Source organism: Trichosurus vulpecula, chromosome 1 (assembly GCF_011100635.1).
Source record: "Trichosurus vulpecula isolate mTriVul1 chromosome 1, mTriVul1.pri, whole genome shotgun sequence".
In the NCBI taxonomy this organism is placed as follows: Eukaryota; Metazoa; Chordata; class Mammalia; order Diprotodontia; family Phalangeridae; genus Trichosurus; species Trichosurus vulpecula.
The window spans coordinates 270812178-270819149 of NC_050573.1; the positions used below are offsets into that span (position 1 = coordinate 270812178).

Genomic DNA, 6972 nt, shown 5'->3' on the forward strand with positions numbered 1-6972 from the left:
ATGCCCTCTCTTCTTTTCAGGCTTCTAAGAATCTCTCTTCATCTTCTAAGTTAACTTAACTTAAGTACCACCTCCTATTGAGGCCTTTCCTGACTTCCCTTTCCTCCAATCCCCATATTTATTTACATGTTTATATATTGTCTTTTGATAGAAGGTCAGCTCATTGAGGGCAGTTGACTGTTTCATTTTTGTCTTTATATGTCCAGTGCCTAGAATAACATGTCCCCAGTAGGCTTGCTGATCGATCTACGTAAATCTTTTGATCTCTATTTCCAGGCAGACCACAGGCATGCTTAACTTCATTTCCTACTTTACTGTTATTTTGACAGCCTAATTAACAACTTTGTCACCTGAATAGAAACCAAGTTAACCCTTTCAACTCTGGAATTTCCACCCTGAGACCTGCTATTTTGAATGGTAATGGCCTCACCTGGTCTACTATTTCAGGCAAACCCCAGGAATGCTTTGCTTCACTTCCTATTTCTCAGTTTTCTTCTAAATAGCCTTGCCAATAACTGGCACATTAGTAGCATCTCTACCCCTCCCCCGAGCCAGATAATTGCCACTGCTCCTAGAATGGGATGTATATCAATTTAATTCCCCATGGACCTACTTACAATTTCTCTCACATTCTAGACCAAAGTTTCACTTCTTGACCAAAGTGCCCTTTCCTGATCACAACTCCCTAATATTAGCTGTCTCCCTACATTAGAATGTAAGCTCTAGAAGATCTGTCCACGTCTCTGTGGTGGCTTAGGTGCCGTGAGCCCCATTGGGACTGGGTATGATCTGTCAGCCTCAACATTGTCTCCTGATGGAAGAGTTTTTCAAGTTGAATATGCTATGAAAGCAGTGGAAAACAGTAGTACAGCTTTTGGAATCAGATGTAAAGATGCTGTTGTCTTTGGTGTAGAAAAATTAGTACTTTCTAAACTTTATGAAGAAGATTCGAACAAATGACTCTTTAATGTTGATTGACACGTTGGAATGGCAGTAGCAGGTTTGCTAGCAGATGCTCATTGTTTAGCAGGCATAGCTAGAGAAGAAGCCTCCCACTTCAGATCTAACTGTGGCTATAATATTCCACTAGCGGGGGGTGGAGCCAAGATGGTGGCTGGTAAGCAGGGACTAGAGTGAGCTCTGTACTGAGTCCCTCCAAAAACCTATGGAAAATGGCTCTGAACCAATTCTAGAATGGCAGAACCCATGGAACAGCAGAGGGAAGCAGGGCTCCAGCCCAGGACGGCCTGGATGGTCTCTGGGTGAGGTCTATTCCACACGGAGCTGGGAGCTGGGAGCTGGGAACGGAGTGGAGCAGAGCCCAGCCTTAGCAGCGTGGAACAATCAAACTTGGAGTCGGGCGGATGGGGCCCCTAGCGCCCTGAATATGTGAGCTGCGGCAGTTACCAGACCCCTTGACCCACAAACACCAAAGACTACGGAGAAGGTTAGTGGGAAAAGCTGCGGGAGTGGAAGGAGTTCGCGGTTCGGCTTCCAGCCCTGGGGGCAGCGGAGGTGGGGCAGCTACATTTGCTGCTGCTTCTGGCCCCAGGCCCACCTGGTGGGAGGAATTAAGTGACGGATCAGAGCAGGAGTGCAACAGCCTGCTGAAGATCTAAGCCCAGCCCTGGCTGGGGGTTCTTGGGGAAGGAGTAGTGCGGGTCTGACAGAGCTGGCACCTCCCCCCCCCAAACGTGGAACATAGAACTCATTAGTCTACAAGCAGTCATACCCCACTGAAAAACTCAAGGGTCAAGTTAATTGGTTGGGAATATGGCCAGGCAGCGAAAACGTGCCCAGATTCAGTCTCAGACTTTGGATTCGTTCTTTGGTGACAAAGAAGACCAAAACATACAGACTAAAGAAGACAACAAAGTCGTAGAGCCTACAACAAAAGCCTCCAAGAAAAACATGAACTGGCCCCAGGCCATAGAAGAGCTCAAAAAGGATTTGGAAAAGCAAGTTAGAGAAGTAGAGGAAAAATTGGGAAGAGAAATGAGAAGGATGCAAGAAAACCATGAAAAACAAGTCAATGACTTGCTAAAGGAGACCCAAAAAAATACTGAAAAATACACTGAAGAAAACAACACCTTAAAAAACAGACTAACTCAAATGGCAAAAGAGCTCCAAAAAGCCAATGAGGAGAAGAATGCCTTGAAAGGCAGAATTAGCCAAATGGAAAAGGAGGTCCAAAAGACCACTGAAGAAAATACTACTTTAAAAATGAGATTGGAGCAAGTGGAAGCTAGTGACTTTATGAGAAATCAGGATATTATAAAACAGAACCAAAGGAATGAAAAAATGGAAGACAATGTGAAATATCTCCTTGGAAAAACCACTGACCTGGAAAATAGATCCAGGAGAGATAATTTAAAAATTATTGGACTACCTGAAAGCCATGATCAAAAAAAGAGCCTAGATACCATCTTTCAAGAAATTATCCAGGAGAACTGCCCTGATATTCCAGAGCCACAGGGCAAAATAGAAATTGAAAGAATCCATCGATCACCTCCTCAAATAGATCCCAAAACGAAATCTCCCAGGAATATTGTCGCCAAATTCCAGAGCTCCCAGATCAAGGAGAAAATACTGCAAGCAGCCAGAAAGAAACAATTTGAGTATTGTGGAAACCCAATCAGAATAACCCAAGATCTGGCAGCTTCTACATTAAGAGATCGAAGGGCTTGGAATGTGATATTCCGGAGGTCAATGGAGCTAGGATTAAAACCTAGAATCACCTACCCAGCAAAACTGAGTGTCATGTTCCAAGGCAAAATATGGATTTTCAATAAAATAGAGGACTTTCAAGCTTTCTCAATGAAAAGACCAGAACTGAATAGAAAATTTGACTTTCAAACACAAGAATCAAGAGAAGCATGAAAAGGTAATCAAGAAACGGAAATTGCAAGGGACTTACTAAAGTTGAACTGTTTTGTTTACATTCCTACATGGAAAGATGATGTGTATGATTCATGAGACCTCAGTATTAGGGTAGTTGAAGGGAATATGCATATATATATATATATGTTTATGTATATATGTAAGTGAATGTGTATGTATGTATATATGTGTATATGTATGTATGTGTATGTATGTGTGTATATATATATATGTGTTTATATATATGTAAAAGAGAGAGAGCAGACACAGTGTGAGTTGAAGATGAAGGGAAGATATCTAAAAGAAATAAAATGAAATTAAGCGATGAGAGAGCAACATACTGAGAGAGGGAGATAGGGAGAAATAGAATGGGGTGGATTATCTCGCATAAAGGTGGCAAGAGGAAGCAGTTCTGTGGGAGGAGGGGAGAGGGCAGGTGATGGGGGAATGAGTGAACCTTGCTCTCATCAGATTTGGCCTGAGGGGGAATACCATACATACTCAGTTGGATATCTTACCCCACAGCAAATAAGAGGGAGGAAGATAAAAAAAAATAAAAGGGGGGGATGGTGGAGGGGAGGGCAGATGAGGGTGGAGGTAATCAAAACAAATACTTTGGAAAGGGGACAGGGTCAAGAGAGAAAATTCAATAAAGCGGGATGGGTTGGGAAGGAGCAAAATGTAGTTAGCCTTTCACAACATGAGTATTGTGGAAGGGTTATACATAATGATACATATGTGGCCTAGGTTGAATTGCTCGACTTCTTAGGGAGGGTGGGTGGGAAGGGAAGAGGGGAGAGAATTTGGAACTCAAAGTTTTAAAATCAGATGTTCAAAAAAAAAGTTTTTGCATGCAACTAAAAAATAAGATACACAGGCAATGGGGCGTAGAAATTTATCTTGCCCTACAAGAAAGGAAGGGAAAAGGGGATGAGAGGGGAAGGGGGGTGATAGAGGGGAGGGCTGACTGGGGAACAGGGCAACCAGAATATATGCCATCTTGGAGTGGGGGGGAGGGTAGAAATAGGGAGAAAATTTGTAATTCAAACTGTTGTGAAAATCAATGCTGAAAACCAAATATGTTAAATAAATAAATTTAAATTAAAAAAAATATTCCACTAGGACCTTGCAGATACAGTAGCCATGTATGTGCATGCTTACACACTCTACAATGCTGTCAGACCTTTCGGTTGCAGTTTTGTGTTAGAGCCTTATGGTGTGAATGATGGAGAACAACTCTATATGATTGACCCAGGCAAGCAGCAAAAACAGAGATAGAGAAACTCCAGATGAAATAAATGACTTGTTGAGATGTTGTTAAAGAAGTTACAAAAATAATCTATATGGTACATGATGAAGTTAAGGAAAAAGCTTTTGAACTGGAGCTCACTTGGGTTGGAGAAGTAACCAAAGGAAGGCATGAAATTGTTCTGAAAGATATAAGAAAAGAAGCAGAGAAATATGCCAAGGAATCTTTGGAAGAAGATGATGAATAAGGTGATGATAATATGTAACAATGAATACTACAATACTTTTTTTTAAAGAAATGTTTTACGTGTAAACTATGTAGAAGTAGTGCCCTGTGGATTATTAGCCCAGTGACGAACTACCAATTTATTAAAAATTTATCTTGTAAAAAAAAAGAAGGTAAGCTCTTTGAAGAGTTCCTATGATCATAGATTTATTTATTTTTTAATTTAATTTTTAATTTATCAAATAAAATAAGCATTTCCATAACATAGTACAATAAAAAGGTGATTGCACATGAATCTGCAAATCTACTAAGCACAACTTGCTATTCCTTTCACATATATATAACAAAATAATCATGTAAATATCTTTTTTCTCCTCTCCCCCCATGGCTACCATTAGATACAAATATATATATATATATATATATATATATATATATATATATATATATACATATATGTATGTAAAATTATTCTATATATACTTCTATCTATCAATTCTTTCTCTGGTTACAGGCAGCATCTTTCTTCATATGTCCTTTACAGTTAATTTGGGTATTTATAATAATCAAAATAACTTAATCACTCAAAGCCACTCTTAAAACATTATGGCTGTTACTGTATACAGTGTTCTCTTTGTTCTGTTAATTTTGCTCTCCATTATTTCATGTAAGTCTTTCGATGTTTTTCTAAAATCATTTAGAACTGGAAGAGAACTTAGAAGCCATCTAATCCAACTCTTTACCCTCTCCACTACTTTCCCCTATTTTATAGATGAGGAAATAGGCACAGTGTTACACAACTAGTAAATGCTTTTGGTCAGATTTGAAACTCCCACTCTACCTGTTAAATTTCTTCTCATCTTTTAAAGCCCAACTCAAATTCTACTTGTTCTGTGAAGGCCTCACTGATCTCCCCTCTTGGTAGTAACTATAAACCTTAAAACTCATAGAATACTTTTTCTATCTCTAGTGAATTTATTAAATAAACACCATGTGCTATCATTGTCTATGTTTGGTCTTGTTCCCCTTGTTGTTGTTGAGTTGTGTCTTGGGTCATGAATCTTCATGACCCTATGGATCATACTGTCCATAGGGGTTTTCTTGACAAAGATACAGGAGTGGTTTGCCATTTACTTCTCTAGTGGATCAAGGCAAACAGAGGCTAAGTAACTTACCCAAAGTCATAAATGTCTGAGGACAGGTTTCAGCTCAAGTCTTCCTAACTCCAGGTCCACGGCTCTATTTATGAGCCACCTAGCAGTCCCTCTTATTCCTTTTACTGGACCGTAAACCCTGTGAGGGCATATTTGTTGTCTTATTTCCTCCAATACTAATTACAGTAGTCTCTAGGCATTTAAATATTTGTTCAATTGAATTGCTGAATTGCACTAAACTACACAAATATAAGCCTAACTTTTCATCACCAGCTAGACTTATGACTAACAGTAAAAACCTGACATTTAAGCTCTTTATTCCTTACCTTAATTCTAGGAAAAGCTTTTATGAACATGTGTGTGTATGTGCGCGCGTGCACGCACACACACACACACACACACACATAAACACACACATCTAAGTAAATACATAAACATTCCTTAAATTTGTAGCAGTTCTTGTTAGGTATCCATTGGGAAGTTATTCCCCTTTTAAATTTTTATTTGCTTTGTTTTTTTTTTTTGTCTTGACCTATGGTTTTTTTGGTCTGGGAACTTCAATGTTTGGAAACTCTCCATTGATGTAAATTAGTAACTCATCTCTAGCTAATATTATTAGAAAGTTCCCTAGAACCTAGAGAGCTTAATGGACTTTTCCTTGCCCACACAGTTTGTCTACATCAGAAAAGCACTTGAACCCAGGTCTTTCTGACTGCAAGGTCCGCTATGCCACACTGCCTTTTCATCCTTAGGATAAGGTTGATGTATTCTAATTTTGTTCACTTCTATTTTTTCCCTTTCATTCTTCTTGCTTAGCATCCAATTTGTTTAGTCCTACTTTGCTATTGTTGACATAGTGAATGGAAGGACATGTGGGTAGCACCCTTCCATAAAGTCAAACATGTCAAACACACTGGAACAGGAAAAGACCAATGTGACAAGCTGTAATTTTGCCTACATCTACCATAATTCTTTTACCATTTTTGTCTTGTCAGGCTTCCTAATGATGTCCCAGTCTTATCTGCAATCCCAGCTCCCACCCCTTGCTCTGGCCTTTTGATTTAACAGTCCACCTAACTCTGGTATGCTTTCTCTGGTCATCTCTTGGATCATATCCTTTCCCATTCTTTTCCTTTGGCTCTTATTGTTTGATTGAAGTTGGTCCCATCACAGGAATATACTATTATTTATCATCAGAATCCCTACTTATTGAGGGTATGCTTATATTATGTTGAGAAAAGATATGGCATAGCAGATAGAGAGTTGTTGTTGGACCCTGGAAGAACTGGGTTTGAGTATCGCCTCTGACTATATGACCCTGGGCAAGTCATTTTACATCTAGGTAATTCTACATTAGTAGAGAAAGTACCTTTGCCTCAGTGCTCTAGGTAATCATCCACTGGTATGGGGAATTTCCTCATCTGGGATTTCCCTATATCAATGAAATCCCAGGTTCAGTCCCAA

The 6972-nt window shown here is 39.5% G+C and overlaps 1 pseudogene; it reads left to right on the forward strand.

Annotated features, from left to right (window-relative positions):
- The first annotated feature begins 219 nt into the window (after positions 1–219).
- LOC118836896 lies at positions 220–4376 on the forward strand (annotated as a pseudogene).
- The last annotated feature ends 2596 nt before the right edge of the window (positions 4377–6972 follow it).